The 14067-nt window shown below is 43.4% G+C and overlaps 2 protein-coding genes across 6 annotated transcripts in view; both read right to left on the reverse strand.

The window, feature by feature from the left end:
- Positions 1–11552, reverse strand: part of LOC115364872 (dematin-like) — a 45186-nt gene extending 33634 nt beyond the window's left edge. For 3 of the 5 annotated variants that reach the window (XR_003928725.1, XR_003928724.1, XM_030059528.1), the window contains exon 1: positions 11407–11552. The gene's annotated coding sequence lies outside the window, so the exon portion shown is untranslated. Of the gene's footprint in view, positions 1–7160; positions 7299–11406 lie in introns of those variants that run through there. The other 2 variants (XM_030059530.1, XM_030059529.1) reach the window with 2 other exon arrangements.
- Positions 11553–13923: 2371 nt separating this feature from the next.
- Positions 13924–14067, reverse strand: part of LOC115364898 (radial spoke head 14 homolog) — an 8133-nt gene continuing 7989 nt past the window's right edge. The window contains exon 7 of the mRNA XM_030059573.1: positions 13924–14067. This exon is cut by the window's right edge and continues 1227 nt beyond it. The gene's annotated coding sequence lies outside the window, so the exon portion shown is untranslated.

Genomic DNA, 14067 nt, shown 5'->3' on the forward strand with positions numbered 1-14067 from the left:
AGATAGATAGATAGATAGATATATACAATTAATATGAAATCTGGATCAACGGCACATTTCTTGTGTTTAAATGCCGGTGAGCGGCGGCTGAGAAAAAAATTAAATTAAATTAAATTAAAATTCATGTGGGGGAAAAAAGTAATGAGCAACTTAGCAAGAAATGACCTGAAAGTTTGCATGAAATTAGGAATAAAAATGATGAGAAATGGAAAATAGAAATAGAAATAAATAATAAATTAAAAAATAGAAATAAAAAAACAGGGAAATATAATTAGAATTTTTTTTTTTTTTTTTAAAGAAAATGTCCTGAAAACTATATTTGAAAATACTATGATTATATATTTTAAAAGTTGTCACAGGAAAAAGATATTTTGAAAAACATTTTAAGATCATGCTTTTTACATTTTCAGGACTTTTTTGGTTGCTTAATTTCAGGAAACTACTCGTTTTTTGTGTTAATTTTCTGGTCGTTCTATTGTGACTTTTCACTCTTTTTTCTTGGTAATTATTGTCTCGTCTCATCCCGTCTCTCTGCCACTCGCCACTCGTTTTTACCAAATAAAAATATAAAGTGACTGAAGTGATTGCAAACAATAACAACCCCCCAACACACACACGCACACACACACACACACACACACAGCTGCATGCAGAGATAAGGCCTCCAGTCGTGGTGCTGAGCTGTTTATCTCTTCATAAGCGGAGAGAAATTAAAGCGACTGAAACGACGTTTCAAACCCTGAGGCTGCAGGCCAACTCTCATTGGCCAAAACCCAGGAAGTGGCGTTGTGCACTTCCTGTCGGGTCCGAGGTTATTACAGTTTTACAGTCTCTCTCTGCTGCGACGCCGTAAGGAGGACAGATTTCAGATCCACATAAAACAGCAAACTGTGTGTGAGACAAGCCGACAGCTACAGACAGCTTCCCCGTCACGTCAGCTGACCTGAGCTGGGTTTGTTTTGTTTTTGTTTTGTTTTGTTTTGTTTTTGAGTGTTTACAAACATAAAACCTGCAGCTTACAGACTAAAACAAATAAGAGCTGTTCCCCACTTTTTTACTGTTTTTTTTTTCATGTAAAATGATGAAAATTAAACTTGTTTAAACTTTCAAAGCGTTACTGCGCACTCTAAGTCAAAGTCAAGGTGACCAGATCACTGTCATCACACACACACACACACACACACACACACACACACACACACACACACACACACACACACACAGGGTCAGTGAGCGGCGTGCTGGTGATGTTCTGGGAGCAGCAGCAGTGCAGTTCTGCATTATTCATTCATTCATTCATTCATTCATTCATTTTCCAAGCCCACTTCAGGGTCATGAGGCCAAAAAAAAAAAAAAAAAAAGAGGGGGTTTTCCCAGCATGCACTGGGTGGGAAGTAAACGCTGCAGAAACTCAACCTGAGACAGAACTCACTGAGGGGGTCTGTCTCTCTGTCTATCTGCCTGTCTCTCTCTCTGTCTGTCTGTCTGCCTAATATTCTTAGATATTCTCCAGGAAAATACAAAAAAAAAAAAAAAAAAAACCCACAACAAATTCCCAATAAATAAATAAGTAGATGAATCTTGTCTCCAACTACATTCAATATTTGTGGAAAAAACAAACAGCAAACTGAATAAAAATAGTTCAAAAAATGAAACACTCTCCTTTAAATAAACAAATAAATAAATAAATGATAAATAATAAAAATTGGCTCCCTCTGCAGACACACACACACACACACACAAGCTTCACTAAACACAATATTAAACGACGTCTGCATGCACAGATGTGATGGAGTGTGTGTGTGTGTGTGTGTGTGTGTGTGTGTGTGTTCGGATGCTGCTGCCTCTATTTCTGCTGCAGTAGATCCTCAGTGGAGCAAAGTTTCTATTGTATAACATGAGTGAAGATGACTCATGTGTCCAGAAATAGAGCGCAGCGCCCACGCAGCAGCAGCAGCTCTCTCTCTCTCTCTCTCTCTCTCTCTCTCTCTCTCTCTCACACACACACACACACACACACACACACACGGTAAGCGGTCTGGTCTTCGGTTCGGCTCTGTTTCCTCGACTCGTGACTCAAATCAGTTTGAGCCTAAACTGCAGATGGGATCACCTGCAGACCAGGTGTGTCAGCTCTGCAGTCAGATGAGAGCTTCACGGGGTCGGGGTTCATTTTTCCAAACATCAGGATGACCGGAGTTGACACACTTTCTGATTTATTATTGCTCTTAAAATGAGCTGCAAAGTGAGTGAGCAGCAAACAGCAGCTCTGAGGTCAGTGCTGCAGGTCTCTCTGCTGTCTGAAGCTCATTATCCAGACAGTGATGGTGGCCTCCATAGGGGGCGCCGGCGAGCGTCCGCTCTGCTTGTCCCACACACAGGGCAGGGACGCTGCTTCACCTCAGGGAGCTCAGATGGAGTCCTGATCTGCTCGGGAGCTTTCACTCCGTCTCCTTCCTTCTTACCTGGAGAATCCTCCATTAGAACAGCAGCCCACCAAGGTGAGACACACCTGGCTGTTAGAGGGGACGGGAGACGGCCTCTGATTGGTTCACTGCATGTTACGCCCAAAACACAGCCAGGATTCATGAAGAGACTCAGGACAAGACTTTAGAACCAGGAGCCTGGAGCAGCTCAGCCTTTAGTCCAGCAGCAGCAGAGACCTGGAGCCTGAAGGAGCTCAGAGCAGGAAAATCGAGCCTCTGGACTCTGACTGCTGCTGCCTCATCACTCCTCTCAGAATGACAAGAGCCTGGGAATCAGTGTCACTTTGCAGGTGAAAGACCCGCTGCATTGTGGGATAAAGCCGCCTGTCAGAGGCTTGCATGTGGCGGAGTGCAGAGATCAGTGCCAGGCAGAAAGACGAGCGCCAGATCAGCAGATAAAAAACCAGAAAACCACCAAACCGGCTGCAGACCAGATTCCAGTCCCCGTCTCAAGGTGGGACAATCATTTTTGCACAGATGCACGTGTGCAGGTGATGTGGCGGTGTGATAAACCACCGACCGAGGAGACTGCAGCGTGGAGCGTCCTCATACCAGCAGCTGGGATTGGCCTCTCCGTCAATCTGATGCTCAGATTAAATTCCTCCTCACAGGCAGAGCCGACGGGCGAGTTCCTGCTGCTGGTCAGAGGTCAGAGGTCAGGCTGAGAGCGGCGTCCCGTCTGGGGATCAGAGGAGCAGCCGTGTGGTTTCCCTCGGTCTCAGTGTGGAAAAGTGACGGAGATAGAAAGAAAGAGAGAGAGAGAGAGAGAGAGAGAGAGAGAGAGAGAGAGAGAGAGAGAGAGAGAGAGTTCCCTCGACTTGTCCAAGCAGCTCAGGCAGTAAAATCAACTTTTAAGACTGATTTTCTACGACAATATTCCTAATTTGATGCAGGTCATGTAAACGGCATGTTCTGATTGGATATTCCTAATGAGGCTTTTTTTCCCCAACTTTTCTAGTTAAGACATGCGGGATGTGCCGATGTTGTTCAGGTTTTAGGAGAATTAGGAGGATTACTGTGTCTCAGTTTTGGTTTTTATCACAGTTTAAGACCAGCTGTGTGCTGCTAACAAACCAGCCAGCCAGCCAACAGTCTGCAAGACCCAGGCTGGAGATGCATTTACACAATAAAAGCCCACTTTTGCGGCTAGAAACGCACCTGCTTTTCAACATCATGAGAGACCTGGACACCAGCCGGCGTTTGGATGAGGGCAAATATCACAACACAGCTGCACGGGAACAGGAATATTAGTGGAATATACTTTTTCATTAGCCATGTAAACACCTTAGCAGGAATATTGTCTTTTTTTTTTCAGAATAACGGCAAAAAAAATATTTAGTGCATGTAAACGCTGCTTTTAAATGCTTTGCACCTCATAAATGTAAATGAACAAAATATGAGCATAAAATGACTTAAATGGCTATTTCAAGACAATTTAAACTATGACTTGTGAACATACAGTGGTGGAAAAATGTTTTGGGACACCCTTAAAATTTGACACAATCTCAAATATTATCATGAAATATTTGTGGAAAAATCTTTTTGGCGTTTCAAAAGGTGTGGCTGCATTAGACAGATACAAACACCAATACTCAAAATTTCTTATGTATTTTTATTGAACCAATCAATTTGAAGTTTTGAATGGCTTTTTTAGGATTTGTTTAGTATTCTGGCTGTGACTGGACTAAAAGAAATTGCACTTGAAGACCTAAGAGTGATTTGTTAATGCAATATTTCACAAAACTTTTTTCCACCACTGTAAAATAATTACAAGGATTTGTGACGGAGGTTTCTGCCAAAGGTGTTCTTCTGATTGAAGGCCCACAGTCGGCTCACACACTAACACACACTCTCAGCCCTGTGACTGTCCCGGTGTGTGGAGCTGAGGCAAAAGGGAGAATGAGTCAGTGATGATTTGCAGATTCAGAGAGACTCTCAGCTCGGCTGGAGCGAAGAACAAAAAGGTGCCCAGATGATACTAAACACAGCATTTTTAAAACACTGATGAATGTCCTGACCTTGAGCCTGAAGCAGCGTCTGAAATGTGATTTAATGTGTGTGTGTGTGTGTGTGTGTGTGTGTGTGTGTGTGTGTGTGTGTGCGCTTTTCATGCCAAAATATCATCGACTGACATGGATCTTTTCAATAATGATCTGCTTTTCCTGCTCCAGTCCAGACTTCAGGCTCTGAGCTGCTGAGGTACGGCGGCGAATCAGGGCCACTGTGGAGCCGGGCGAGCCGCAGACTGGGCGGACTGGGCGGCGGCAGACTGGGAGGCCTGGCCGGGTGTGCATGTGCAGCGGCGCCGTGTGAATGCAGAGGCAGCTGGAAGGCGGTGGAAAGCCGCGGCCTCGCTCCGTCCATTCAGAGCAACAAAGAGCAGAGCAGGACACACACACGCCATTCTCTGCGTCTTCATTATCCACACACACACCAACACTTGAGTCATGACGTTTGACCTGCCAACAGCAGCCAAACACACACACACACACACACACACACACACACACACACACACACTTCACGACTGCAGTTCACCCTTTAAATCCTGATTCACTGGATTTCTGTCCAAACACACGAGGCCAAAGGCGACGAGCAGCTTCACAGGACAAAATATAAACATGAATAAATATATTTAACATATATATATATTTATATAAATCTGTTGAAACAAGGCAGAATAAGGCAGATCAGCCACCAGGACCAAGAAAACACTGGTTCTTCAATGGTTTTTCAGAACGCTCTGCTGAAGAACCTCTTTATTTAGGGGCTGGTTCTCAACACACTCTATACTGAAACAAGGCAGGAACCACACACACACACACACACACACACACACAGAGGTGGGAGTGAGCTCCTAACGGCGCTGAGGCTACAGGTTCCTGTTCAAACCGCTGCTGAAGTGACCACCAGCTGCTTAAAGGAACAGTTCACCCTAAAATCTGCATCAGAAATCACAGTCACACCACACACTACATCCTCTGTGTGTGTGTGTGTTTGTGTGTGTGTGTGTGTGCGCGTTGTAGTTCAACACACTACTCTATGAGAATACTACAGTAGAAGTACTGCTCCTCTGCTCCTCTGTAGAAGTACTGCTCCGACTGCAGTAGAAGTAGAAGTAGTGCAGTAAAAATCTCCTGCAGTAAAAAGTAAAAAGTGTCTCATTTCAAATCTCCCTCAACACTCGACTGAAGTGAGGACCCTGTAGACTCAACGGACACAAGTGGAATAAGCGTGTAACGTGATGATTGAGTCTACGTGGTTCTCATCAGCCACACGTGTCCCACATGTTTTGCAAACGGAGTCACGGCGCAGCTTTTATTGTGAAATTCGGAAATGGCAAAAAGTAGAAGCAGCAGGTTCCTCTTCTCGTCTTTGCTGACCGAGCTTTTATTGTGAAAGTTTCCACAACCTGTCACTGATCGCCAGCTGGAGAGGTAACCATGGTAACGTGCATCAACCTCCACCGGCATCTGAACAAACTGGGAGCAAACACAAACACGATGGACGGGAGGAGTGTTTGATTTTCACACCGCCACGCTGACTCTGCCTTTACTTTGAGGCATTTATTTTATTTTATCTTATCTTATGTTATTTTTATTTTTATTTTATTTTATTTTATTTTATTTTATCTTTTTATTTTATTTTATTTTATTTTATCTTTTTTATTTTATTTTATTTTATTTTATTTTATTTTATCTTTTTTATTTTATTTTATTTTATTTTATTTTATTTTATTTGAGGTGGAATAAAATAATCCCACAGCGGTATCACAGGGATCACAAAGATCATCTCGAGAAAAAAAAAAAAAAAAAAAAAAACCTGCGCCTAACAAACAAACCGCAGAGCTTCCTGTGCTGAAGGCCGGCAGAAACGTTCAAAAGCTCAAAGTGAATTTGATCGACTTGCCTGTGATCATGTTTATGATTCAAAATGTGACTCAGCCTCTCATAGTCCAGTGTGTAAATATATTGTTTTTTTATATATATATATATAAAATTACAACACATGTCTAACTGACAGCCAAGTATCGTGAATCGAACGCTGACTCACGTCCCTGCAGTGGACAGACAGACTGAAAAAATAAACTAACAAAACAGAACAACAGACTAACAGCAATATGAGAAAAAATGAAACAAATAAAAAAATAAATAAGTCACAGCTATAAATTATGGCCTGTGTGTGCGAGCATTTTAGCCAAAGCCAAGAAAATAGATCCAGTCTTCAATGATTGGACATTGAAAAATCGGGCAGTGACAGACTGGGATTTAATCTGTTCTTCTAAATTTGCACATTGACCTACCTCTATGCACATTTTATACACCCATGCACACGTTTTTTTTTTTTTTTTTTTCTGTTGCACATTGCTTTTTGCACACTGGGTTGTACTTAGATCTTATTCTTTATTTTTTTTTTTATCTTTTTTATTTTATTTAATCTGTAATCTGTGGATACTGCTGAAAAACTGTGAATTTCCTGCGGGATGAATAAAGTATCTATCTATCTATCTATCTATCTATCTATCTATCTATCTATCTATCTAATCTGACATGCAGCATGTCGCTCTTTTCCCCATAGTCTACATAAATCTGCTGAAATATTTCACTTCACACCCTGCTGGGTTTCACACACACTCAGAAACATGTCACACACCGTGCTCTGTCAGCGTCTCACCTGCGTGGAAGCTGGGTCCACCTCCAGACGCCCGGCGGCTCTCGAGCTTCCTGGAACTGTGTCGGGTTCCACCCCAAAAAAAAAAAAAAAAAAAGCAGAGATGTGAGCGAGCGCCTCAGAGTCCCGGGCTCGACCCGGGGCTGGACCCGGGACTCGACCCGGGGCTCGACCCGGGGCTCGTCCCACCGCGGGATCTGAGCGGTCAATCGGTGGCCAGAGTCCAACAGGAGGCTGCAGAGGATTTCACTGTTGTGCACACACACACACCTGCATGTGTGTCATTAGGCCATCGATAGGTCAGATTATCTTGGATTATGTTTGCGTTCGCAGGTGTAATCCAGATCACCTGACGTCCTCACACACACACACACACACACAGATGGACACAGCGGGCCTCAGTGATGGGGTTGGGACCTGAACCCAGGAAACAGGAAATGAGCCTGAACCCGACGTTCTGACGACAAAAACAACAAGTTTTGTTTACATTTAGCGAGTTAGCGCCGCCGTGCCTGTTAGCTTCTGTTAGAGCAGCGTCACAAATTTCTCGGCACTCATTGGTTGCAGGTTGAGCCAATCACGTTCAGAGTCACGGCGGGCTGCGTCCATGTGCCCCGACTGAGACCAGATGTTGGACACCTTTTTCACCTCTGGACGTCCAGTGGTTCAGTTCCTGTGGGTAGCATTTCCTGTTAGCTTAGCATTAAGACTTGAAGTCTATGGGAGTCGTTAGCCCAGCAGCTCTGATTTACACGGTGGATCATGTGGATCTGGAACACACACATGGATCGAGGGAGGTTGGAAAAAAGCCGGGCACCTTTTCACCGTTAGAGCTGAGACTTCACAGAGGGGGTCTGGGGTTCAGCGACTCTTCTGATTTCACCAAAAATGCAAAAGAAAAATAAAAGAGTGATTGATATTTTTCCACTTGCCTGCAGCTCAGCCAGTTTCTTTCCAGTCTTCATCCCTTCATCCTGATATGGGGAGGCTGGATGGGGATTATTTTGTTTTATGGAGCTCAAACTGTCAAAAATATCACAGGGGGCGGAGTTTTGTTGGGAACTATTTCCTGACAGAGAAAACTGGCAAACTGTATCCCTCCACCCCGATGAGTATGAATTAGAAATGAATAGATGCATAAGATCACACCTGGACGGACGTATCAGACTAAGGGTAGGTGGAAATATGCCTTTTTTCATTTTTATTTTGAGTGAACTGTTCCTTTAAACTAAGCCCGACAGTGCAGACTCATGGAAACACAGCGCTGAGTTTTTAACTGAAGCTGAAAACTCCCAGAACCGGAGTCGGCGGGAAAAGCAAAAGTGAAATTCTGAATGTTGGCGGCGCCTCAGGCAGTCGGACCCCCGGGGCCAAAGGGCACAACGGTCCGCCGTGATCCACTTTCAGCCAATCACAAGAGGCCGCTGTGTTTGACAAGTGAGACGTCCAACATGTGGTCCGCCTCGCCTGACAGACGCTGACAGAGAGGTGAGGAGCCCAGGCGGCACTGAGGAGGTCGGAGGTCACCGATGTGGCGACGTGAGGGGAAACCGGCGGCACTCGAGAGACAAAAAACACCTGAGACCAGTTTCAAATTCGCCTTCAATGTGAAATCTGTAACTTTCCACATGTTGTGGGTTCATGGAGACAAACTACGGCAAAACTCGTGCGGCGTCTCGCGTCTGGCAGCGTGACGACGCCGTCGATGCGGCCGTGCGAACGCAAACGTCTGCAGAAAGTGTGAGGTGGAGCGGCGTGGGATGATGAGGCTGTGAACTCATCCAGGTTGTCCAAGGACTGTTTTCTGCCCGGCAGTCTGCAGGTATGAGCTCCTCTGCGGGAGTTTGATCGCTGGCGGTGAAGGCTGTGGGCGGGCAGAGAAATGTTGCAGTGGATTGTGGGAGGCGGTGCGTTGACAAACAGCGAGGGGGAGGCGGTGAGAGCATCGCTGAGGAGTCTGCTGGGTGAAAATTTCAGGCGGCGAGTGGAGCGCAAAGCATCGGAAAATGAAGTGCTGCGTGTTTGACTGGCATTAATAAAACAATACAGCCACACACACACACACACACACACACACACACACCAAGTGACCAGAATTATCAAGCAAGGCATTAACAGCACAGCTCTTCACTACTTGTGCTGTTTTCTTTTTTCTTTTTTGTTTGTCAGCTGAATCTAAATGGTCCTCCTCACTATGACGGCATATTAGGGCCACTGTGAGAAAACATTATGGAGCTGTGTGTGTCTGTGTGTGTGTGGGGGGGGGGTAATATTCCCAGAAAAAAATAACCACTCATAAACCTATGAGAAAAAAAAATGGAAAATTAATGTATTTTCTTTAGAACAGGCCCTTGTTTGATAGAAGAAAAAATATTTTTCTAAATTTGTTTACTCATAAATTTATGATTTTATAATCTCAGAATTTTCACTTTTTTCTCATAAAAATGCTCATAATGTGCTAATTTTATGTCAGAATCTGAGTTTTTTGTGACTTTACAATTTCAGAATTTTCAAGGTTTTTTTTTTCATAAATTTGTGAGTTTTTTTTTTTTTCTCAGAGTGTTACTCCCCCTACCCTCCATGATTTTGTTTCCCTAGATTGGCCCTAACACGCCGTCAGATCTCCACACTTCAGTCGACCCTTGATAAATTTGCATACCGCCCTTATAAATGTCACAACCCTCCAAACCCTCCACAGTGGCAGATCACACACACAATCATCAATTAGAGGACACATTTTCATCTCAATTACACACACACACACACACACACACACACACACACACACACACACAAAACCTGCAGGAAGGAGCGGCGTGCAGGCCGCTCTGCTGCTGCTGCCACCTCATCCCTGCCTCTCTCTCTCTGTCCTATCAAACCTAACTGTGAATAATGGGCTTCTGGTCCTGTGGGAGCTACAAAAGAAGAGTGTGTGTGTGTGTGTGTGTGTGTGTGTGTGTTGGGGGGGGTGCTTTAAAAGCTTCGTGATACTTTCCATCAGGACAGACAGAAAGACGACAGGCTGCTACACTTCCAATTACATCACCTCATGAGGAAGACTTCCATCCAAAGCCAAACTACTGAACAAGTTTTAATATCGCCCCATAAAAGAGCCATAAAAATGAATGAACCCACACACATATTTACCACATCCCATAGTGCTACTAAAAATGCAATAGAACAGAAAGGAAAATACTATATAACTGAACAAGGGTCGCTATTGACTACCACAGAGGAATTAGAGAAGTCCATAGATAAATATTATAGAAATATTATGGAGGAATTTCGCTGGGCTGGTAATAATCCATCCTCTTAATAACTGGGAGCGATGGCTCTGTCTGTTCTCACAGGAAATGAAGTGAAATTTCAATTTAAATGAATTGAAGTGAAACTCAACCGGTACAGGGGTGAGGGGGTGGAGGGGGGGTGGCGTTTGATTTCGGAGGCGAGGCCGGCCGGCCGGCAGATGTTGTGATGCTGGATTACATAAAACCATCCTCCGCTTAATCCATCCCTCCTCCATCCCTCCATCCATCCGAGCTGCAAAACTGCCTCTCCGCTCACTTTTTCGCAGCTCCTCCAGCAGCCTCTTACATAATTCACACACTGGTGGAGTGGACTGAATCTCCATATGACCTGATGGGCTATAGCATGTTTTTTTTTTTTGTTTTTTTTTTAGGAGGAGAGAGGAGGGGGGGCGTTGATACAGCGGGACGTCGCAGCCTCCCAGCCCGCTGCAGCTCGCCCCTTCCCCGGCTGTCACACCGCCACCATCCGCGGCACAGGAGCCACCACACCCGGGCAGAGCAGCGAGCGCAGAGCCGGCCAAAAAACACCAAACCCACCACGACACTCCGACAACATCCCTATAACACCTCTATTATGTCTCTATAATAGTCCTATAATACAGCACCCTGCACACAGGCCACTTTCAGCTCAGTTCATTTGAATGTTAACTTCTGTTTATGCCGATGTTTTGGAATTCCTATATCCCGTGGATATGAACACAGATCTTCAGAATAAAATTAGCCTCCAGGCGGAATATTCCTGTAATATTCCTGGAGTGATGTAGAGTTTTGCTGATGTGTCACAGGATTGCTATAGTTGTTTTTGGGGGAAGAGGGGCACTATTTTACTCATAACGCACACATAACACACACTGCCCAGTACATTAGTCATATTACATTACCACCACGCCAACCTCCAATATGTTACTGTAATAATCTAATAATATAATCCAGGGTCCTACCTGTGTTGAAGCTCTGTGGTAGAAATATCCAGCAGCGCCAGTCACATCAACTGTTTCCCTCTGCTCTCAACCCCAATATAGTCCCAGGCCGCTCAGTGTGTGTGTGTGTGAGTGAGTGTGTGTGTGTGCGCGTCTGATAGCAGCAATGTGCGTCTGTGCTGTTGCTGCCACAGCCCATTCTCTGTCGATGTCTCTCTCTCTCTCTCTCTCTCTCTCTCCGGATCAGTCCATTTTTAAAGCGGAGGGGGGGTCGGGAATGACAGAGCAGTGTGTCAGCTGGGAGGAAAATACAGTAGTTTGTAACTTCATGTTTAATATGCAGACCACAGGAAAAAAAAAAAAGAAAAGAATAAATAAATAAATTAAAAAGTAATTATAGCCCGATGTGAAAACATAAAACAGCCCAAAGAAATCCCCAAACTGATAAATAATTTATAAAATATAGTTTATATATTCAAGTTATCTATAAAAAAAACATTTTTCTCTGTTGATGTCATGTTTGTTTTTTTTTTTGGTCTATTTTCCGTTTTATTTTCTTCTGGATATACAGTATCTACCAGTTCTACTTATTACTTGTATATTTATTTTATTTTATTTTATTTTTATTATTTATTATTTTGCTTTGTCTGACAAATCAATATCTGAACAAGTTAGCATCCATATAACAACAATGGAAATGGTAAAGCAGCATTAATAATACAACAATAATAAGCATTATTATTATCATTATTACATACTAGTATAGTTGTAGTAAGCCTAGCATAACAGCAGTAATAGTCATAGTATTGGTAGCAGTAGTATATAATATTAGTTTATAGTTAAAACAGCACTGTGATACAGACAGGTCACTATAATACACTATGGATCCATAACAACAATATTTTGGGAATATTATATGGATTCTAATGTAAAGCAATCCTCAGAAAAAAGCACTATTGTCGACACGTTTGTATACACTGGCACTACTTTTCAGTTATGACAGCAGCAGCATGTAGGCCTGTGTTATGGTGAAAAAGCAACTCAAATGTGTCGTCCCCATAGAAAGTGAATGGGCAGGACGTACGGGGGCCTTTGGTTTGACTATTTCCAGGTGGTTCACCCATTCAGTTTCTATGGTCATCACAAACAAGGCACACTGCAGCTGTGGAGAAAAGGACGCTTTCTGTTTCAGAGAGGAGGTTAAGTTCAGTTGTCTTAATTAAAAATACTTTTCTACGATGGTGTATTAGGGCCATTGTAAGAAAATAAAATAATGGAGCCTGAGTGCTGTTCCCAAGCAAAAAAAACACTCAGAATTTCTGAGACGAAAGTTGTAAATTTCTGAGAAAAAAATTGGATATCCTCTGAGATTAAAGTCATAAATTTGAAAGAAAAACCTCAAATTCTCTAAGATTCAAGTTGTAAATTTATGAAGAAAAACTCACAAAAATGTGCCCAAAAGATTATAAAGTTACAAATTTACAAGAAAAAAACTGGGAAAATAAATTTTCTTATACTCTGGGATTTAGTAAGAAGGAAAGCCTGGTGATTTTATCCCAGAATCATAATATTATTTGATAAGGTCATCAACACTGTCTTCAACAGTTCTACTGACAGGACTAGACTATAAAACTGTTTTTGTTTTTGTGATTATTTTATTGGTTCATTTAGAAACACATTTCATGCATGAAAAAGGCCAATGGGTAAGAGTCTGGCGCTGGTTCTTCATACCGATAACAGAGATGAGATTCTCTCTGTCATTAAAAATGCCTGTGGAACAAAAATGTCGAGTTTTACAGTGACTGGACCATCTGCCACCTCGCTCGCTGATATTTAAAATGTAACTCTGACATCACAGGGCAGCGGAGCTCGCGGCGCTCCTGCCCTTCATTCAGTGTTCATGTCAGAGCCAGAGGCATTAGATGGGAGCTTAGCCTTATAGCATCAGATAAGAGCTTCTATTCATTTAGCTGGGCAGTTAATGGGTCTTGAGGGCATGGCTAATAAAGCGAGTCTTTGAGCTGCGCTGGTGAGGAGCAGATGGCCTTAATTTAATGAAGAGGAGGCCGAGAGTGCTCCATTCAGAGGAGCAGGTCAGCCGCCCGCCTGCAGGAACTCCATTCAGCTCCGCACAGGCCACTACACATCATCTCACTGAGGGGCTGCAGTGTCCGGGGCTGCTTGAGGAGGTTCCAGGGGTCACTGTAGAGGTTTCAGGGGTTTTTGAGGAAGTTCCCGGAGTCTTTAAGGGCGTTTCAGGGGTCTCTAAGGAGTTCAAGGGGTCTTTGAAGAGGTTTCAAGGGTGCTTGACGAGGTTCCAAGGGTCTTTCAGCATTCTTTAATGAGGTATTTAAGGAGGTTTCAGAGGTCTTTGAAGAAATTCCATGGATCTTAGAGGAAGTTCAAGAATATTTAAGGAGGTTTCAGAGGTCTTTGAAGAAATTCCATGGATCTTAGAGGAAGTTCAAGAATATTTAAGGAGGTTTCAGGGGTCTTTGAGGAAGTTCCAGGAGTGCTAGAGAATGTTTCAGGGGTCTTTAAAGAGGTTTTAATGGATATTTAAGGAGGTTTCCTATAGTCTGCAAGGGGGTTCTTGGAGTAACTGAGAGGTTTCCACAGATCTATGTCTTTAGAGATGAATGAAGACTTTCCAGGGGTGCTTGTCAATGCTCTAAGGGCCCT

This window comes from Myripristis murdjan, chromosome 9 (genome assembly GCF_902150065.1).
Source record: "Myripristis murdjan chromosome 9, fMyrMur1.1, whole genome shotgun sequence".
NCBI lineage: Eukaryota > Metazoa > Chordata > Actinopteri > Holocentriformes > Holocentridae > Myripristis > Myripristis murdjan.